The following is a 23,037-nucleotide window of genomic DNA, read 5'->3' as shown; positions in this document are numbered from 1 at the left end:
CTCATTGCTCGGAGCAACCGCATGAGAACATGTTTTATTAGACTTGCTTTGGTTCATACTCGCTGCGCGTCCATGAGCCTTAAATGCCCCGTGACTTTGAACAAATCCGCGTGCACCATCTGCTTGCGCGTAATTGCGCTCAACACCAGACCAATATTATCAGTCTTATCATGACAATACCTCAAACATCCGACAAGTGGGAAGAACTTTGAACCCACCAGGAGCGAATCTGAACCGAATCTGAACCGAATTTATATATATATATATATATATATATATATATATATATATATATATATATATATGTAGTTGTCCATCTGTCTGACCTCTCATCTTATAGTAGTAGTCTGAATATGGCCGACATATATCTGTGATTTTTATTATTTATTAGATAAAATATCAACATTACCAGCAAGCAAAAGTTGGACACCAATGACAAAAAAAAAAAAAAAAAAATCTGCTAGTTTTGCACTCTTTGTCTGTCATTGGAAGAAGCAGAAGTTTAGGATCCATCATGAATAATGAAATGGTCCTTGATGATGCAGCAGAATGCAGGATAAACTGTGTTTCATCTTTGGCTCTGAAAATGATAACTTTTTTTTTGGCTGTACCGTTAACACCTTGATATAAAGAGGGGCATTTACTTATGCACAAGGCAGTAACTTTGAATATAAGACACTTTTTGACCAAATATTTTCTCATCATTCAGCTTTGTTTTAATATGCATGTATTTCACCAGGGAAGGAGCTGTCCCTCATTGTGGTGCTGAAATTGCTGCTGCAGCCAGTGTCCACAGAGTTTGTGTTGAGATCTACATCGCAGTTGTTCACTGATGCAGTTCGGACTAATCCAAAGTTATTGACACGCTGAACGTCAAGGTGTTTGTGTGCATATATCCATATACAGTTGTGTGTTTATGGGTGAAATTGTCAGCAGTTGTGTCACATAAGACGACACACGTTGTGTTTCCCTCCTGTGGAAATGGAAACGATGACACGTTCTTCACCAAAGGCTTCTCTGTCAGTGACGGACAGACGTCACCTTGAAGAGACATATTAGTCGTTTAATTTTATGCTTTTGCCACGTCACTGGATTTACTATGAAAAATCCTCCTCACTCCAAGGGATTGCAGTTGTTTGCTGGCTAACTGGTGCAGGATGATTCATCGTAACACAGAGATACTACTCCTACTCATTTAGGATTTTTTTGGATGATTTCTTTTATGCTCCGGTGAAAAACAGATACGCTTTAAAAGAGATTTGGCAGTGGCATCCTCAGTGTGTCACCTCCTCAGTAGCCTCGGAGCAGGTGCAGCCAGCGAACCAACAGCCTCCTCCGGCTCTTCACAGAGTCTTTTCAGAGTAATGTCTTCTCTGCAGACAGCTGTTTCTGCAGTCATTGTTGTCCAACCGTTTTCCTGCCAGATTGTGTATCAGAAAATGGATATTTGACTGTACAATACAGCCGTGGAAACTTCAGACACGTGTTCCCCTCCCACACGGGTTGTAATAGCCTTGCTCAGCGTGTGACTCAATTCAGATACTTTGTTCTTTTCAATTAAAAAAAATGGGATTAGTTTCCGTGTTGCTCAGTTTGGGATTCTTAAACATAATTTCTTTGCTGCTTTCTATGTTAGAATTATACCGGTCCATCCATCTTCTCTGTGTGTAGAGGTCTTCAGGGAGACTGAGGTCTACATCGACCCTACACACCCACACACCCAAGCACACAGGCAAACAATGTAGGTGTACGGTGTATTGGGATTGTGAAAACATGGCATTGAGCAAAGGAAGACATTTCTTAATGCATTCGATCAACATGACTCATAAAAACTGCTACGTCCATTTTTATACGCAAACATTTTAAAACGTAAACGTGGTGAAGCTGTCTATGCATCTTGTGGTTCCCTCATTGGAGCCGACATCATCGAGCCGAATATGTTTCTGAACTGTGTTGACCAAGTTGACCTCAACAGCGGACGATAATCCACGCTTGAGTGATCCGAAACCTCCAGTCCAGCAAGGCGCTGAGTCTCCATAGTTTCATTCCCAAGCTCTTTAAGTTATCATGCAGCTGCCCGTGAGCGTTTCTATAAACCTTTAAATGCTGTTGGCACCTCTGTGGCTCCCTTGACAACTACGTTTCCTCTCCCGCTGAGCGGTGATATTTGCTGCGCTTGAATGTAAGACCTGAATAAGTCAATATCACAAAGTCTCCTCTGGAATATTTTGATCGTAATCCTGCTGTCATGTCGCAAAACACAAACGTGTGTTGTCTCGTGGGAAAATATTGTTCAGGTGGTACCTGTCTTACAAGATACAGTCAGAAATTTTGTTTGATAAACTTCATTCAGTCCGTTTTTATTTGTACTGTTTCAGCCCAGTTGAATACTTATATATGCCTTTAAAATGAATGTTTTATCATCGTGCTCAAGGGCCGTGTAGTTGCCGTAAAAGGTTGTTTGTCCCTGCAGTATCCCAGTCGGCTTTGCGTTCAAAGCAAAGGCGACGCAGTCTCTTCTGTTTCATTATTCAGCCGCGTGATAAAAAGTCAATTTATACTTGCATGGGTACACAGTGTTGGATGACTTCATTTATAACTTAGTGTATCACTGGTCGACCAAGCCATTTAATGTTTCTACTCGCTGCCTGACACAACATCATCTGCATAATCCATCTACAAGCACATAAAGTCTGACTTGACTCCCTAGCTTAGACACTGAAGCTTTCTAAATCATGATCACTGTGCAAATCAATAGCAACTTTTGTAAAGCACAGTGAGTCACGAACATTGGGACTGAGGTGGGGAGCGGCAGGAGAAAGTGCGAACATGAAAGCTCGTAGTGTCAGGCGTGGTCAGCACACCAAAATATGGGTTGTAAAGTCCATCCAAAACCTCTTGCCTCAAGTAATATTGCTACTTCATGCCATGATATTTGACTTTAATAAAGCAGATGGTCACTAGACAGTGCACAGACCTCCACCAAAGACCTATTTTCATGTCATAAAAACAGAGCACAAAATTAAAATCAATAAAACAACTTCTATGATTGTGTTGGCTCATAAATCTCCGATGATAGCACATTAGGTTGACCACCACACCAGCAGGTAGTGAGTAGGTTAGCAGCATTCTCAAGTTTTCAGTGCAACCCAGACAACATCATCTACTCACCACAGCCACATTAAAGTTGATCAGTTTTACTGGAAATGATTGTTTTTTTTTCTTTTTTACATATACTTCTTTATATATATATATATATATATATATATATATATATATATATATATATATATATATATATATATATATATATATATTAGCATGTCATGGATCAGATGGATATTTGTATGCCGTCATCGCTAACCATTTTCAAGCAACAGTCTTTTGAAATATCAAGGTTGAATATTTCATAACCCTTATGGAGTTAAGTTCCAGATAATATAATAATATATATATATATATATATATATATATATATATATATATATATATATATATATATATATATATATATATATATATATATATATATATATATATTCCGACCCACATCGTAAGTCAAATTGGACGTAAGTGGAATGCCATTCAAAATAGCCGACGCGAGGGTTGTAGGTACTACTGTAGTGGTAGATGGCTGTGTGAGAGTGAGATGCTAGGATACTGTGCTGCCGAAACTGTGGTACACGATGCCGGGCTGCTACGTGCTGCGGTGCCAGACATTGAATAAAAAAAAAAAAAAAATTAAAAGTATGTCGGCGTAGGTCGAGCAGGTCGTAAGTCGGTTGTTACTTGTAGTGTATATTTGTAGTGATGGCTGGTGAGGCTTCAGAAACAGTGTCCTTATTTTCAGTGCCCAGCAGATGGCATTTTCATATTAGAAATGTTAAAACCCACAGACTTTACAGTAGAGAGTGTCATCTAGTGGGCTCTGAAAACCAGGACAGCGTTTCATGAAGTCCCGCCACTTCAAAACAGCCAGTCATATGGGCCAGTGCGCTCCTTGTACACCTCCCACTCCTTCCTATTTGGGTTGGAATCTGGATTAAATTATGGTGTTGGATTAAGTTAAGAGTTGGATTCAGAAATTTTGATTTACATGAGTGTTTAAATTACAGAATCAGAATTGGGTTTGTCATGTTTGATCAAGTTGATGTCGGTTTATCCTCATGAAAACCGTGGAGGAATTTTGTGTTTATTCACCCAAGGGTTCGACAAAAAGCAAGATTGCTTCTTGTTTTGCCAATAATGTAATACTTGAGTTGCAGTGAGGTTGTTCGAAAAACATTGGGTCCCACCGACATTTCAGAAAGTTATGTCAGGATCTTGTTTATTACCCTGTCATTAACCCACTGTATTTGTGAGGATTATTTGTGATAACTTTTATGTGGGGTCTGATTCCATTGTGTGCTCTGTTTTATGTTGTAAAGTTTCCAGATTTTTAGCTTTTAAAGCCTTCCTCAATCCACATGGAACCATTTCTAACCAAACCGCCGTAATGGATTCAAGGTAAACTGCTGACTCATTCAATGCAAAATAAACCACAAAAAATGCTGCTGCTTTAAAGTCCCATATACTCAATCCATCGTATCCACAGGCAGTATAACTTCCTTGGCTATATTTATATAAAAAAAAGCCTCCTTGCTCAAAATTATTCTGGTGTCTCAAACAGGTTACCTTTATAAAGCTGTCGCTCACGTTCTTCTCATGTATCCTTTGTTCAGCTGGGCTCATGATGGTCTAATCCTGGCTCCAGTTCCTCGCCAGAGAGATGAAACACAGTCGTTTCCCGTGTGTTTTTAAAAGCACCGGAAGATCATCTTGACCTCAGAGTGTATGTTGTTCATGCTTGGATACTATAATCTACCCGATCAACCAGACACAACCAAGCACCTTAGGCGCAGATCCCCTACACAGACAGACATAAGCTGCATCTGCAGCAGCCCCACTCATTAGTCATCCTCTCCAGCGTGTCTGTCTAAATGTTCTGTTCAGGGAAAGAACAGCTGAGCGGAGGGACAGCCGCAGCACATTCCACCAGTCGATGGATTAATCAATGGCTCTTCTAGCACGGCCCATCCGTCTCTTGGAATAATCTGGAAGACATCATAAAAGTGCCATTCTGTCATTCTTTAGGCCAAGGAGCGTTGCCACTTTTGTCCAGCTCGCATCACTGTGAACTGAGTTGGATGAACACACTGCTGATATTATATGCATGGAGATATCTCCCGGCGTTTATCCCCCTTTTTTTTTTTCAGCTATTTTAAAACAATGCGGTGTGGACTACGTCTGTCCCCTTGAGCTAACCGTGAATTCTCTCAAATCATTCCCTATCTTTGTTTTTACCTCAAAGCGCTGACCCGAATCCAGGGAGCGTCATTACTCACTACTTCCTTCACATCATCCACCATGCCTGTCATAATAGTGTCTTTTTGACTTAGTAATCCTCACTTCCCTGCTGCTAAAATGAGAGAGAAAGCAACGCAGGTAAACAGCTTGCATGAGTGCCACAAAGATACTCAGAAATAAATATATACAAAAAAAAAAATGAAAAAAATCACGCTGAAGTGAGGCTTGCTTTGGCCTTGAATTCCAACTTGTGAGTCATGCTACACATTTATGTGGACTGGCACTTATATTATCAGGTTAAACGCCATATTTTCTATTTCCCTTTCATCGGTTGTAGAAGTTATAGTGGATGAAGTTGGGGAAAAAAAGCGCTAACCCTCACAAAGAGGTCTTTAGTGGTTGCGTAGCAACTGAGCCTCAAGGCTGTTTATAAGCTTACTTCTCAACAGGGATGTCACTGGACATACTGAAACATTCCAAACTTGTATACAGATCATCCATTGAAGATGCCCTTCAGTACATGAGTTCACCTCCAGAAGCAATTCTAGTAAAGGAGAACATATTTGTGGGATTCAGATGCACTGGTCAAAGCTAGTTTAAAACAGTTTGGGTGGAAGGTTCCCTGTGGTGAAGTGATCATAGCCGAAAGGTCTTTTTGAAAGACATTTTTTGAAGAACAAAACTATGTCTCGGAGCAATCTGAAGAAGTATGTAGGAATTCATTCAGTTGGCATGTGATATGTTGTTATGGGCTTCTAAAAGAAGATGTTTATATATTCTCCATTACAGAACACAATTAATTCCTGTATTGTCTTTTTTGTAGATGATATAAAAAGTCATAAGTATTAGTATTTAGTAGCCTCAATAGGCATCAGTTTATTCACCCCAGTTTGCTTGAGCAATTCTATCAAAGAGGTGTGCTGGAGTCAAATGTGCTTTGGCGTGAAAATGAGTTTTTGCACTCGTTGCCTACAGATGTGAGCAAGTGATCCATCCATGTACCCATTTTCTTGCACTTATACATCCAGAATATATGTTCATAATCATGCATATTTGATGTGAGCCTGTGTAGCGATAAAGGAAAGCGACGTGGAACCTGAAGATCACAAGGATGTCCTCAGTATATTTTCTTAAATCGAGTGTAACAGAAAACCAGGTCAAGGCTTATCCAGGTTCAAACAGTTTCTATTAATGTTCTCTGAATAATATATATATATATATATATATATATATATATATTCCTTGAATGCCGATTTGGTTCTCTTCCCACTCTGATCTCATGTAGGTGAAGTTGTAACAGTATCTGTGCGTGTGTCAGTGTTTTGATGGATTTCTCTCGCTCCCTACTCACCCTGTTAGTTTCTGACCTTAATGTGTCACTCATCCCTGCACCTGTGTGTAGGAAAGGCTGCCCTACTATGATAGTTTTGATCTGACAAGGAAAGACTTACACTTGATTTAATCTAACTTGTCTCTACGGAGGACTGAGTTTACCAGTCGGCTTCACGGCTCGGGTCGTGGACTCGTGACAGGGCTTGTCATGCCTCATGGGTTGAGAGGGGCTAAAATGTCAGCGTACCCTTCTCAGATCAAACCGTGTCTCTGCCCCTCTGACATGCTTTTTCAAGGCTGCAAAGGTAATGTTTCTCAGCGATTCAGGACTTAGACTTTTGTATGGATCATTTGCTAAGAGAGCACATCTAAAGTGACTTACTATTAAATTACATGAAGAGAAAGCACAACAAAAAAAAGTTACTTTTCCAGAGTCAACTATTTTCTTTGAATGTAAAATGGCTCGAGTCGGCTTGGCATCATAAGCAAAATAACATTACAGCTCTTTATATATATATATATATATATATATATATATATATATATATATATATATATATATATACATTTTTTTGGGTGGGGAAAAAAATGAAAAAAAAACATATATGTATATATTTTTTTTGGGGGGGGTGTCAAAAAAAAAATATATATATATAGACAATATATATATTTTTTTGGGTGTCATTTTCTTGACTTTTGAATTTTTTGTTAAAATTCAACTGTTGTAATACAATATTCTGAGGTCAAATTAAAATAAAAGAGCTGTTGATTAGATGTCAGCTTGTGTTGGAATCAAAATGTAATTTGAATAATGCACCTGTTTAGCTAATTACTTCATAATAAAAATGATAAACATGCACCTGCCGGGAGTAAATTAAAAAGTCTTCTATGTTATAATATAAGGCTGCTAGATCCATTCTCTGACCTCCACGTGCCCCCCTTCTGCGGGAGTACTAGGGATAGTGATGGGTAGTGATGGGATAATGAGGCTTCATGAAACAGTGTCCTGACTCTCGGTGCTCAGTAGATGGTTCTGTTGGTTTAAAATGATGTGAAGCTTCATTGAAGTAGTTCTTAATATCCAAGGATTTCAGAGCAGACAGTGCCATGTAGTGTGCTCTGTAAATGAGGACACTGTTTCATGAAACCTCATAAATAGTGATGAGTATGGGGCTTCATGAAGCAGCGTCCTCATTTTCAGAGCCCACTAGATGACACTATCTGCTCTTAAATGTTTGGGTTAGAACAATCATTGTGAAATCCATCAACCCAGCATTGAAAATAAGATCATTGTTTCATGAAGCCTCATAAGCCCATCATTGGTTATGTCTAGATGAGGTACTGAAACAGTGTCCTAATTTTCAGAGGCCACAAGTTGTCACTCTTGGTTTAGAAATGAAGTGAGGTTCCAAACATTTTTTACAGCAGACAGTGCCATCTGGAAGCCTTTGGAAACCAGGACAATGTATCATGAAACCTCATCCACCCTGAAATACTATGTCATGGAACCTTATCTAGCCATCACTGCTGAGGAACTCCTCGGCCCACGGAGAGACAATGTCCCTCCAATTGACAGCAAGTGACATCTGCAACCAGTTCAACCAGTTAGTACGGTGCTTTAAATGATCTTTATAAAGAATAAATCCACAACGTCAAAATATATGTTTTCCTCCTCGAAACTGAAGAAAGTAGGAAGGCATAAATCACCCCACTATCCACTCACATTCGGATATTTACATACAATTTAGTCGTTTCCCATTTATCAGTGTGGTGCCCATTCGGATGCAGGAAATAACCCAAAAGTGTCATCATCCGTCGCCAGCATTTTCCTACTGTGTATCACTTCCTGCAAGGTGCATCACACATTTGCATCCTTTATAGTGTTAAACATTCCAAATATGTAGCCATCTCTTCACTCTCCGTTTAATCCCGCCTCATGTGAAACTGTGCTTTGTTACAGCTAGAGAAACACTGACTCTATAAGGGCTGTGTAAGGATTCTGCAGGGCTCTGTGTTGACTGCTAATTTGGCTCCAGCGTAACAGCTGTAACAGAATAATGACCCAGATCCTCTTTTTTTGTAATATTCATGAGATATGTACATTTTCTTGCTTCACTTGGGACTGCAACCCAAGGGTTGGAAATTCATATTTCAAGTTCTTGTGTGGGTGTTAGATAGGTTGACCGCTGATGCTCGTAGAAACGTGTGGTGTAACTGCAAAGATTTAACAGGATTTTTCTGATCTGATTCTTTTGCATTGTTGAGGACCAAAAACAGGCTTGAAACCAGGTGTTTTTTTTTTGTTAAATCATTCACGACGCGTTTGAGAGAGGCTGCATCACAGCGGCTTGTGGCCTACGTGCGGCGTGTGTGTGCGCGCAATTTTAGGAAACCTCGTACACATTAAATGTGTCCTCTGTTCTCAGTGAAAACAGGTGGATCCCCTGCAGTCACTTGCATGCCATGGCTCCTCTTCCTCCCCCCACTGTTATGGGAAGCAGTTGCATAACACCGGTTTATTGCCCAACACGTGAATCATCACAGTTGTGTTTAAATATATTGCACTTTATTTAAAGTGTGTTGAGACGGTCAAGTGAGTGAGGCTTTCTTCACCTGCTAGTTCATGATCTCACAGCAATAAACTGCAAAAAAAAATACATTTGTTATCTTCTGAAATATGCAAAAATAATATGTATGAATGTTCTCAATGGCAACGTGCTACTAGCATCCTAGCTGTCAGCCTCGGGCTAAAATCCATGCAGAACCATTGAGAATTCATTTGGCTGATTTATAGTTTATATGTCTTGTTTACCAGCTATGTTACAGACTGAATCTAAACATCGCCATCCACCACTAACCAGTGGCGATGTGTAAGATGATTTACAGTTGCCTACATGTCCACTTCCGAGGTGACTCCTTTTATTTGTCTTTAGTGACCGATGGGTTAATGCATCACGCAGGTTCTAGCGACAACAAAGCAACCTCTAGTTGACATGGAGATGAAAGCAGATAACATACAGAACTGACTCGTAAACACAACATGTGCAATTGTCAAAAGTGTGGTATAAATTCTAGAAGAAAAAAAAAATGCACAGGGGGTGTCAATTGCGTTCTGCAATATGCAATTGGGTTTTGATTATGATATATTTTTAATACGAATAAATTAACTTCAACTGAAATTCAGAACACCACATTTTTCTCTGTTATTTTTCCCAAAACTTGTGAACTTGTGTCCTCCTCCAGCTTTGAAGTGTGGTGCCTCCTCGATGAGACGACGCAGGTCGGAACTGGGTCATTGTGGTTCTTACTGCCATTTGTTTTGCTGAGATCACTATTTTTCATCCGAAAAATGGAGGTGATGGGTCCACTGTTGCCCCAGTGGGGGCGGGAGGAGGACCAGGTATTGAAGACGGGATTCAGGCTTGTCAACAAACCCAGGAGTGAGATAAATTGATACATTTTATGAGGCTCTTTATGGACAGTTGAATGGTTGTACTTAAAAAAAAAATGTTTTTAGTCTGATATTTCGAACTGGCTCACCATAAAATGCATTAATTTCAATGAAAAATTCATGCACTAGAGGCTCACGCTTGACACAAACTGACAACCACGGGAATGTGTTATAACCACTATGGTACCGCGGAGTCACGCGAGTAGGAACCCTACTTCTATGCTCCTTTTCCATGACACTACCTTTGCTCTGTCTGAATGGCCGGGGGTCAACCCATGTTTCACGTAAATCACCATCTTGTCTGTCTCTGACTGTCGCCTGTTGTGCAAACCAACAACTTCCTCAAATGTGCGTGAGGCGGCTCGCAGGCGGCGATAAAGGTGCAGGATCTGGATGTCAGTAAAGACGTGACAGTTTCCTTTGCTCAAAAGTTTCCTTACCAAAAAAAAAAAAACCTTCCTAAGTGACTGACTCACTGACTCTGACTCAGTCTGACCATAAAAACTGTCTTACTGATGATGGAACGGGCAGCAATATAGAGTGTTGCGTTCATAATTTGGTTCCGCGGGCATTGAGAAAGAATAAAATGGTTGTTTGAACTATTTACTCTGTTTTAAATGATGAATGGTTATGAGATGTACTTACCGGAATCTTGGCAGTGACCAACATTTTATTACTTAAGAGTCATTGACTTGGCTGTCACTGCTAATATTCCGACATATTACTGTATTAGCTATTTTAGAAATTTTGAAACTTGAGTGTTTCTAATCTTATACTGAAAATGATGTTCAATCACTGTCCTTGAAAAAGTGGTTGGATGGTTGCCGATGTCTGTTCAAATACCGTGATGTTTTTGAAAATAAGTGAAAACCATGTGAGAAACGTAGTACTATAGTTCTATGAATCATGACACCAAAAGACAAAGACACCAGCAGATGGGATGTCCACGATCAGGAGAGCTTTAGTTCTGGCGACTGCTTCACCACCGTAGTCTGGAAGATGAGCCGCTGCTGCTCACGGTCAGGAGAGGAGAGAGAACCATGACCATCCATGGGAGGTGCCATCAAAAAAATGGAGGGGTCATGACATCCCTCTCATGGCGCCACCATCTGGTGCCTTTTTGAATGAGAGACCTTCCAGTTGACACATCGCCACACACGTGGTGGAACAGCCATGATCTTGTGGACTTGTGTAGACAGGACCATGGTCACTTAGGAGAGGCGGCGGCGGAGGGAGCTTCATGGGTTGAACTGTAAGGGCGGGATCATAGGATGAACATACATATATGGCTTTTGGCAGAAAACGTATGACCTAATATGTTGCATTCTTGATACCTTAAATTCAGGATACAAAAGCAAACAACCAAAAGTTAAAGTTATCATTACATACGCTTCTTAAATGAGACTATTTGTATATATTTTACAGCCATATTTACTTCAATTTTTCACTGTCACGAATGTTTCAGAATATTCTGAAACACAGAAACAACCTGACTGGAAATGTTTCTGTTTTTTTCTAAATGGTAGTAGGAATCTTTTTTGAGGAATATATTGAATCAATTTGTGGCTCTTTTTCTTATGTCTTAAACAATGTACTGCAGTTGGATTCCCCTGCAGGTTTAGTGCGGTCACTGCAGCCTATAGTTTGTCAGACCTGCTCATGAACTCAGACACCAAGCTAATCTTGACTTGCCAGATGCAGACAAATCTGCTCGTGTGTGACTTACATCCCCACTTTTTCCAGCTGTGTCTTTGCCAGTTATTCCATCTTGGAGGGATTAATTCTTCCACCCTTTAAATTTCTGTTCCACTTGCTCTTCCTAAGCTGCTGGTTGTAGAGTGGCATGTTTAAAATTAATAAGAGTCACCATCTCTGACATCCTTGTCTGAGTCTTCAGTGACTGTTTATGTGTTAAAACAAAACAGGTGGAAAACATACGGAAGAGGAAGCAACAAGGATGCTGTGGTACAGCACTCTAACATTCACATGGGCATGGACTGCAGGACATGAAAGGATTTTGATACATGAAGAGAGTGAGATCAACTCGACAAATGCCACTGCAGCTGGTCATTTTTAGCCGTCGCAGCCAGACATTGTGTGGATAATCAACCCCCAACACCGAAGCTGCAGAGGCTTCCAGAATTGGGGCTCATGGAATCGACATTTGCCATCAAACCCCCGGCCTGTGTGAAAAAGATTCTGATGTCAATCGATGCTACCTGACCTCACATTCTCCACCGTTTTCAGCGTAGACCCGGCCGCACCACTGTTCTGACAAGGCAAATGTGAACACTACGTATATCACACTGTGAAGTCCAACCTTAGAAGAAGCTGTTAAAACATTGTTCTTGAGGAGTAGAACAGATTTTCAGCTTCCAGCTAACACACCAAATCACTCGACCCTTGTGCCGTCATCACTGGCTCATTCCAACAAGCCACAATAACTTGGCTGATTTCCGCTCAAGGCTGCTCCCTCGCTATTAGAGGGAGCGGAAGACGGCTGGCTGCCGAAGCGTCGCACCAACAAGATGGCTCAGAGGGGAGCAGAGCTCCTGGAGAAGGAAAGTACATCAGTGCAATTGTTATCACATAGCGGGAGATTAGCCCTGATGACTTGATGTGAGCGCGCAGACTTGGGTGGCGCTCCGTGTCAGATGCTCCAGCGGCCCACAGTTAGCCTGAGTAGCTGCAGACGCCATTGCTGGCCCCGGTGGAAACGCAGTCAATCCATCCACATTGACAGCGATAGCATGGCGGGGGGGAGATCATTATCAGCGTAATGAAATACTGCGCCAGGTTACACCTAGTCGATTATTGACTTTGCCAGAATGAGGAGGGGCGCTACAGATTGCACTAATTTTGGAGGCAAGGGAACTTGCTGTTGGTGGCTATCAAGGAGTAAATCACTATTGAACAGATGGAGCAACAAATGGAGAAAAAAACGTACAAAGAGGCCATTAAATTTATTTTATTATTGTCAGTCGATTAAAAAAAAAAAGGAAAGTTAGTCATTGTTAATATCAAATAAATAATACTAAAAGTACATGAGCATAATAAAGTGGTTTGGGTCAGATTCTGTTTACTCTGTTTACCTCACCCAAGCATCGGATGAGTAAGACTTTGTACCAACCGCCTCACTTTCCGAGCTTTTTCAGTGTGCCAATTTTACCACTCTACCCCTTGTTTTAGGTAAAAACTTTAGACATTAAAGCTTAAAGATGACCAGTATAACAGCCATTTCATGCAGTGATCTTCATACAACAGATGAAAAAAAGTGCATACAGGTTTTCTCCATAGTCTTTTATCAAAGTAAAGGTCCCCTACACTGGGGAAATCTTGTGGAGCGGGGAAGATAGTCTCGCGCCATCAGTCGATGGAGGAGGACTCTGCATTTTAAGGTAGACCGAACCACTCTGGCAGAGACGTCATCTACGTTTAGAAAAATAATAACTATAAATATTGAAAAAGAAAGAAAAGGGAACATCTCCTTCTATACTGCATGTGAAACAAGTGATGTTGGGGTCCCAGACTGATGTCACAGTCAGCCTTCCGCGTTGTATGTTGTTGCTTTCGGTGTTCCTTGCCTTGCAAGGTCTATGCTAACGCTAGTGATGGGGAGATGAGGTTTCATGAAACAGAGCTCTGATTGTCAGAGGCCTCCAGACGGCACTGTCCGCTGAAAAATGCTTGGACTTCAGCAACTCACCTCCTTTCTAAACCAAGAGCGTCATCCAGTGGCCTTTGAAAATTAGGACTCTGTTTCATCAACTCTGCATTACTGTTTCACGATACCCCATGAGCCCATCACTAGCTGACATGGGCAGCACGTCACATAGCAGAAAGACGTAAGACCTGGACTTGTGGGGACCAGCAAAAATGCCCCCTCAATGGAAAATGTCTCCACAAGAAGGTGTGTTTGTAGTTGTATTCTGTAGGATATCTACAGAATACAACTACACACTCAAATGTCCTTTGTCCTCTGTCCTTGTGGGGACCTCTGCCAGAATGCTTTCCCCAGCCACTCACCCTAAATCTTACCATCCAAAACAAATGGCTATGCTTAACCAGGACTCTGAACCAAACTTAAACCAAACAATAATGGTATTGTGATGCTTTGATCCTCGAATTCAGGCTTGGACTTCCAATAATTCCTCCAAGGATAGTGATACAAGTTCGAACACACCACGCGCACACACACTCAAACATTCACAAAAAAAAAAAAAAAAAAAAAAATCATGCGTGAAGACAAAATATATGAATTTCTCAATAGGTTAAAACCCACAGATCTAATTTTAGTGACTGACAAACATTGGTGCTCCTTTTCTAAGATGGCAACTCTTGGGGATTGAATTACCGTGGAGTCTGTTTTTCATTCTGTGCTGACTCAGTTGAATTGTTGCTCATGACCAAAAAAGACTGATGGCACTTTTTGAATGTCTATGTTTGTTGTGATGCACATCCATGTTGAACTACACTCCGTCACCGAGCTGTGCGTGCTATATCTGAGATCCATACAGAGACTTGTTAAAGCAGCACCGAGAAGAAAGCAGCATTGAATATGGCTCCTTCCTTATTTAAAGTGTGACTGATTACCCGACATGATTCATTAGCAAACAGATCGCTTCACCGTGCTCACCATGTATGGATTCCTTATGGAGAAGAAGATTGTTCCTGCTGCGTCTCTTTATCTTTTCCTCTGTGCTTCCGCTACGTTCGGCTCATTCCGCTTCTAAATTAGGCGCCATTGGGTTAAGCATTCCTAAAGGACACCTGACCTGAAAAGTGCACGCTTCATTTTGTGACAGTCGCTGGCGAAAAGATAACACTGCGCGCTTTTAATATTTAAAAAAAATAAGCTGCAAATAGCATTTTGGCAGCAGGAGCTTGACCTTATTCTTTATGGCCTCATGTTTTTTTAATCTAAATTTTATGATCAAGTTTCCCCTCTTGTCGTTGGACATGCTTGCACCCTATTTTTCTCCATGGTGCCACAAAGGCAGTGGGAGGCGAAGGCTCTAATGCGCACGTTTGCATATGGGGAATATGTCCAGCTCTGATGGATGGGTTTGTATTCGCCAGTCCCATAGCAGTTGGAGGTTTACAATAGAATTAGCTTTGAGGCTCTCAGAGGACCGTAGCCTCAAATACCAAGAGATAAATATAACACCCACACGTGAAGCGCTTGGATTGCCCCGACATGTAATGCACTAAGATTCTACATGCTTGTTCGCACAAGCCGAGATCATCATGTCTATTTACAGGTATCCGACCGGCACGGCGCGATGAGCTTGGCACACACGATGAAAAAATGGGAAATGAGGATATGGCGAAAATAAGAGCAATAAGCAAGATGGTCTTTTGATGCACTTGAAGTCAGAGGATGCCAGTAACCACTTAGCAATGCTCCATATCCAAATCAGACTGCTTTGTGCTCAGTCGCCGCGGTTGCCAGCTGCGATGTGATGTGACTACTAACATGAAACCACGCTCTCATTCCCTCCCAGCACATGCACAGGGAGCCATACATACACACAGAGCGAACACAGACTTCAGATTAAATCCTGTCCGACCGAAATCTGATTAGATTTCAGATTGAAATCTAAATTAGAAAACAATTTATTGACGCTTTATTCATGTCCAAAATAATGTTCTCTTCATTGCTGAATATTGGAAGGCATTTTTGTTGCGGCTACCAAATAATCCGAAGGTTACATCGCTCGTAAATGAGTGTACAGATCAGATCTTGTTTCTCATGTCTTGTCAGTGGCTTTGCTTCAGTCTTCCTTCAATCTCTCCTACAGTCCTGCGACTGTAGTGGGTTTCTTCGCCATAGGGATTTTCCAAGGAGGTTTCTGAGCCGGCCATTATTTCAGTGACTTCAATTGGTGTTGACATTGTCCTGCTTTAAGATTCCTTATTGGGTGAAGAATGCAAGGAAGGAACCTTGTAGATAAACTGCTTTGTCTTGCATTCAGTCTGCATTGAGTCAGTTGAGACTGAACTTACAGTCCATTTATGCTCCCTTTACGAACGAAATTGTACCCGCCCGTTTCAAAGAATGATTCCATCACTGATCCCATGCATTCGTTGCGTTGGTATTGCTGTTCACAATATATACACCAGACATGGAAACCCACAGTCAAACGTTTATGAGAACATAAACTGTGACTATGTCTCCTGACTGTGTACCTCTTGCAAAAGACAAAACGGAGGCTGTTTTGTAGGCGGCAGTGAGGCTGTTATATATCGCAACTGGAGGTCGGATAAGTTCCAGTATTGACACCAACACTGCCCCCATTTTCCAGTGGTACTGTTCCGTTTGGTCCGCAAGCTTTGTCAAAACGTGCAGAAATAAGAGACTATAATATAAGGCTCTGTCCATATCCAGATCTAAATGGGCCTTTAGTGTCCCTTTCGTCACTGAGAGGACCATTAGATCAGTTCTCCTCTGTCCATACAACATGCGTCTCACCAAAAGTGAGGACAGCCTATTCATTCTTTCTGCTAATGAGAGGTCTGGTCACTGCTGAGCCGGCATTTGGCCAAATGCTCTCAACCATTCAGATCCTGGAAGATGAGACATACCCAGTCCCTGTTCACTGATGTACTGACAAGCAATTCCGATCGCTCAATGAGATCCATCACATTAATCTGTCCTCTCCTGCATTAGTCTTTCGTGGACGACCAGCTTGGGGAGCATTATGGCTCTGGTCGAGACGCACTCTTCTAAGAATCCCAGATTAGGAACAACCTACTCCTCTTGCTACGGCTCACCCCTGTGGCTGGACGACCTGCTCCTGGAGGCTTTAGATACTTCAGAATATATGGAGCACGTGAGTGACTGCTCTTGTAGTTGCTCTTGGACAATGTGAAACAACCATAAGCCATTTAGTAAAACTACATTAGCAAGGAAAAGTTATTAGTAAAGCTTCATTTTCAGTAGTATTTGTTCACGGACAAACCAAAACAGTAGCTTTGTACAGACATGTTACCTTGCAATGGATCACATTCTACTCGCCTTTTAGAAAATCCTGCACTTATGATGTTGAAAAGGCTGAAGATTTCCATGACTTTTGCATGCATGTGGCAGGAGGTATTGACTTTCTTGCTTCTTTTTATCGCTCCACTCTCTGTTTTGCTAACCCTTTTATCTATCGCGCTATGGTTCTCAGTGTGATCCTCTCTCAAAATAGAACTACAAACCCATACACCATTTCCTGGTCAGGAAGCGCCAGGATTGTCGCTGAGTGTTTGTGTTTCTATTCTATTTATAAACCGCTGTTATGTAAACCACCAGGAGACAACGCACAAATAATGATTCACCCTAACCCAATTCTACAAAAGACTGACTTTGATATGAAAAGCCGCGACTATACATACAGTAGGTTGTGCTCTGTAAAGATAAAAGAAAGTGTGGGCTGTTTGAAACTGTGTAGTGATGTTTTCTGAGTCAATTCATTCAGTACTCTAGTACATTCTGTCACACTTGTTTATTTGTACTTAATATTTATTGTGAGTACTGTAAAATTGTGTTTTAAAGTAATACAAAAACCTTTTACGGACACTAAAGAGAATATGCTTGTGTAAATGGGAGGGAGGTTGGAGGAGTAGCAGGAGGAGACTTGTAGTTGGGATCAGTAATAAGGAGTAATGGACTGGGATAAAGAGTGGTGGTTGAGAGGAGAGTGCAGGCAAGGTGGGACGGTTATTGGAAAGACTACGGTACAAGTGCAAACCTGCCAAAACATGGCTGTCCATTGAAATATAGAGGCAGGATGTCACTGGTGGAGCTGCAAAGGTCTAGACTATGGATGAGCAGTGACAGGAGTTGAAAAAAGACGTAAGGGAGAGAGGCCCGGTAGAGCCAAAGTCTTGGTGAAGTTCGGCCGAAGTCCAGCAGAGAGAGGCGTCTTGTGGTTTTGCTGCTTGTCATTGGCCTTTTTTTGTCATCTAATGATGTTTTTTATTTGCATTAAAATTATCCTTGTTGGTGAGACTCTTGAAGCGCTCAAGAATGGGCTCTTTTTGGTACCCAAGTCATCCATCAAGTCTGACGTGGTCTCGAGGCATCCCATCATGTGTAGCAGGACTGAATGGTCTGTTGAATCTGGAATTCTCTGGTATAGTGTTTTCTAGGCATCTCACTTTAGATGAAGAGGGCGACACTCTAAGGGGCACCCCAAGCTAAAATTGGTCACCCAGTGGTGGGCGGCAAAACTGCCTCCTGAGTGTCGCAAGTGGTCCGAAAAGGGGCCAGAAGTTTAAAGCCACTGCCATGAAAAGTGATCTGGTCAGAGGCAAATGCAAGAAACGTTTGCAGCAGCATAAAGTGGTGTTGATGTTGGTCAGGGTTGACAGGAAAAAGAGTTTCAGACAAATTCTGCGCAATCTCGGGAGACTTGTTAGACCTTAAAGACTCCAGAATCTGCCTCATCTGACTGAGCATAATAAATGCAAGAAACGTTTGCAGCAGCATAAATCAATGGTGTTGATGTTGGTCAGGGTTGATAGGAAAATAGTTGCAGACAAATTATGTGGAATCTCGGGAAACTTTTTAGACCTTAAAGACTCCAGACTCTGCCTCATCTGACTGAGCATAAGCTGTCGTGCCATGAAGGACAGGGAAACATTTGAGTCACTTGGTCACTTGACTCAGATGGCTGAGTCAAGCGCAAGGTACGCCCACAAAGTCTTGACGCAAGAGGGTTGAATACTTTAGAATTTGTCAATAAATAAATGTAGGTTTGTGGTTGCAACCAGACAAATTGTAGAAAGAACAATGGATATTTATGACTGTGTTGCTTTGCTACCAAATCATCAGTTAAGCATAACTTGTAAATATTGTAAATCTATGCAACTTCCTATGAGAAAACATCAATGAAAACGAAATATGTTACCACTTCAAAAGCTGTTTCTACTCACATTTGCCCATGTGATCCGACCTGGCAGCCATGACAAAATGACCAAAATAGAGGCACACTGCTTTTTTTTTTCTCACTCGCCTTCTGTGAAGCATTGAAATGTTCTAATAACCTGCAAAAGCACTGAGTTAATATCAAACATATTTGTACTCTTACAAATAATGACATTTTATGAGCATATTCCTTCTATTATTTTCTATCACATCATACAGCAATAAAAATAGCTTATTTAGTTGAGTGCACCGTTATTTATTTTAGCATTTGGGAAAATAAAATAATAAATAAATAATCCAATGTGTACTTTGGACTCTAATCGATGCTGTTTTCTTTTTATCCTCTCTTTTTTTCATAGACTGCATTGTCAGCATTCCTTGTCCCCATCCAATGCCTGCATAATTGGATGAGACAGAAGGAAGACCGGTGACTGTAGAGAAAAAGCTGGTGCGTGGGAGGGCTGAATTTGATTTCATGGATTGCGCTATTTTTGACGTACGTAGTTACGATGGGCTGACAGCGATATTATGGTTGTGTTCTATGTTGTTGCAACACAAGCTGGGAATGAACGTGGCTGTTTAACTTGGACTGAGAACATACATACTGTACTGTATATTTCTGCCGTTGCTCCTCCGGTACTGTGGATTTACCGCGTATTTAGAATCATCCTTGACCAGAACTCTTCCTCTATGCCTCTTTATCCATTTCATAAAGCCACACTTTCTGTGTTGAAACTTTTGTTTATGATATTGAAACAACTTTTATATGTCCTGAGAACCTGCAATGACACTGGGCTTTTACTTTGCTGGTCGAAACCCTATTCACATCATTGCTATGTATACTTTCCTCAGCGCACCTATTTTTAGTCCCGTGACTTTTTGCAGCTGTGGTGAACCTCCCAAATGAACGGCATGTAAGGATGCACTTGACACCTTTGTTCATTAAGAGAAATGGGGAGCAGGAAGCAAGGCTTCCGTGGACTCCCAAGACAACAAAAGTGATGCGTGGAACAGGCCACGCAAAGGTTTCTGCAAGCTTATGAAGCCCAACTTCTCCGCCACCCAATATTTCACTCCGGGTCCATGTGGAGTAAAGGTGTCAGCCAAGACATTCGCACGGTCGCTTCATCTGAACAGAGGAATCAAACGATGAAAGGAAAACACTAGAGGGGATGGGGGAGGACAAGTGGCTCCTTTAATGACTCTGGTGTGCGATGGGAATCCTGTTAATGAGGAAGGCTGGGAAAAGAAGCTGTGCATACCACATAAAGACAGGAAACCCTGGGAGGAGCTAAGAAGGAGTCCGCCTCTGCGCGGATGTGGACCGTGCCGAGTGAATAGAATTTGACTCCGAGACAGCCAGAGATACCATTGAGTATGAGCTGATTCCTCCTTTTTTTTCCACCCCTTCTCCTCCGCTCTCCTCTCCCAGAGAGAGTGTGGCAGCTCTCTGGTGAAGATCTGAAAGGGGGAAGATAGAAAGTGAACGTGGATGGTAGAATGAAGGAGAAGGGAGACGGGAGCCCAGGAGGATATCTCTTCAGTCAGTAATTCCAGTGGGGCGCTGCGCAGTGCTGCTTAGCTTCCATCAACAGATGAAAAATAAATATCCTCACCCGATGGCGTTGCTCTACTCAGAGAGAGAGAAAGCACTTCCAAGTCTTCCCTTCCATGTGGTTACTCAACTGTGTCACTGCCATTGCTGCAAGTGTGCAAAACAGTTTTTGCCAAGTCAGCAGTTTTTTTTTGCTTATTTAAATGCATGTATTTTTGCTTGGAAAATGCAAAAAAATAGGACCTATCTCACGCCATTTAGCCTCATTGGCAATGTCCCAACAAGGTTTTGCACAGGCACTCTTTCATTCATGCCACACAGACCTCCTGCAACACGCGGCAACAGCCAGTCACATGAGGATCACGCCAGCATTTTCTGACATAGATTCTACCAACACAGACAAAGACAAACAACACAGGTGGATGATGTACACACCACGTAACCAGGAAGGATGATCGAGATAGGTTGTAGTGGAGGAGGCTGTGGGAAGACGGACAAAGACGACGAATAAGATGAAGAAGAAATCTGTTAATTTTACCTGGAACTTGACTCCATAAGGGTTATGAAATATTCAACATTGATATTTCAAAAGGCTGTTACTTGAAAATGGTTAGCGATGACGGCATACAAATATCCATCTGATCCATGACATGCAAGCACCAATCCACCCCTCCCACCCCCATCCACCGCTTCTAGCAGTGGTTTGACACGAAATGTCTTCATCGCAGACTAAATATTCTTCTTCAAAATCTGAGTTTTCAAACTATAACATGCCCACAAACGTCATTCAGATTGAAGATATAGGTGTCCACCACCTGCCTTTGACATGCACTAGCTACATCAGGCACCTTATTTACAGCTTGGCTTGAATAACTGCAGTGATGTTTCTGGTTACAAAATTTGCTACTATGGCATATGAGGGGTTAAACTACTTTTCCGAGGAAAGGAAAAGAATAAGAAATGATTCCTGCTGTGATAGAAGTCGGGATCATGTGGTACAGGTCATAAGGCAATGCAGTAAATGATCTAAAAAACGACTACTGGGTAGAAAAGCACCTCTAAGAGAAATAAATGCACGGTGCTATTCTTTTTCTAGATGCATTCTGAGACTCCAAAAAGTTCCATTTTTATTTTTTGGACCCCACAAAATCCGTCGCTCAAGCCTTGGTTGTTGTATATATCGCACTGTGCCTTCGGTGTTTCTCTCTTCAGTAAAGGAGTGTGGTGCCAAACCATGCTTCAAATTATGAGCTTTTGAAGAAGGCTCTCTGTAGTGTAGGGAAGTGTTTCTAATGAGAATTTCTCCAGATCATTCAGGGACAAGAAGACAGAGCAGAGCCAAGTTTGCTCAACTACGCCCAGTGTGGCTCCCTGCTCTTGCTTTTTAGAAGCGCAGGGAGCACAGAGGGAAACGACAGATCTTTTCTACAATGAGACATTCCTTCCTGTGCAGTCAAGGCTGGCAAAAACCTCCGCTGCCAGTTATCAAATCTAAAGGCTGTGTTGGCAGAGAGTGAGGCGCTTCTAGGTTCTAGGCCTTGTCAACAGCGACTCATTTCTCAATATGCTTTTATGCTGATTGAGAGAAATCCATCCGAACTTGACTGTTTTGTCTTGGTCTTTTTAAAGCCACACTTTCTTTTGACACGCTGTGTGAAGAGAATTGAACACCAACTCCTGAATGATATTACACTGCCAACCTTTTAACGCTTCCCCCATAAATCCTTTGAAATCTACATGCTCATCTTATCACCTCCTTATGTATTAATCTTCGTCTGTCGTACTAACAACGTACATTTTTATAGGAGGGAAATCTCCCAACGGTACATTTTTAGTCTTGATACCTGCGATGAATACGCCCCTTTATCCTGAGATTGCATTTTAAATCCGCTTAGGATCGCTGTCATGGAGCCCAATGGGAAGAGGTGTGGGAATGAATCTTCCAGGTTTTTGAGGCCCACAGCAGTAGTCTGGTGTTTTATTTGATCTCTTTGTTTTATATATATATATATATATATATATATATATGAATATATGAAATATTCAACCTTGATATTTCAAAAGACTGTTGCTTGAAAATGGTTAGCGATGACGGCATACAAATATCCATCTGATCCATGACATGCAAATATATGTATATATATATATTAAGATCATAACAATGCAGCCACACTCTCATGAAAGGTACTGGATAAAGAGAATATTACAATTAAAATATTAATAGTCATCATTATTAGAATAAAAAGGTTATAAACCTTTTATGTATGCAGTAAACACTATATATTCAAGTGTTTTTGGGCCATTTAATTTTAAAAGTCGCAAGAAAATAATTGTAATGCTTGACCTCAGACTGTCTGGATCCCAGTACTGTTTCGTCTTTAGATATTTATTTGAGAAACAAGGAAACTTTAAACTCTAAAAAGTCGTTTTCGAAAACTT

The 23,037-nt window shown here is 41.3% G+C and overlaps 1 protein-coding gene across 5 annotated transcripts in view; it reads left to right on the top strand.

Annotated features, from left to right (window-relative positions):
- lrrc4ca (leucine rich repeat containing 4C, genome duplicate a) overlaps positions 1–23,037 on the top strand; it is a 116,210-nt gene that overhangs the window by 73,041 nt on the left and 20,132 nt on the right. For 2 of the 5 annotated variants that reach the window (XM_053886617.1, XM_053886616.1), the window contains exon 2: positions 19,403–19,491. The exons of the other annotated variants lie outside the window; for them this stretch is intronic. The gene's annotated coding sequence lies outside the window, so the exon portion shown is untranslated. The remainder of the gene's footprint in view (positions 1–19,402; positions 19,492–23,037) is intronic. 5 annotated transcript variants of the gene reach the window in all.

The sequence above is a fragment of the Synchiropus splendidus genome, chromosome 14, assembly GCF_027744825.2.
Source record: "Synchiropus splendidus isolate RoL2022-P1 chromosome 14, RoL_Sspl_1.0, whole genome shotgun sequence".
Classification (NCBI taxonomy): Eukaryota; Metazoa; Chordata; class Actinopteri; order Syngnathiformes; family Callionymidae; genus Synchiropus; species Synchiropus splendidus.
The sequence above is the reverse complement of the archived record's forward strand: the minus strand, read 5'-3'. Positions and strand labels throughout refer to the sequence as shown.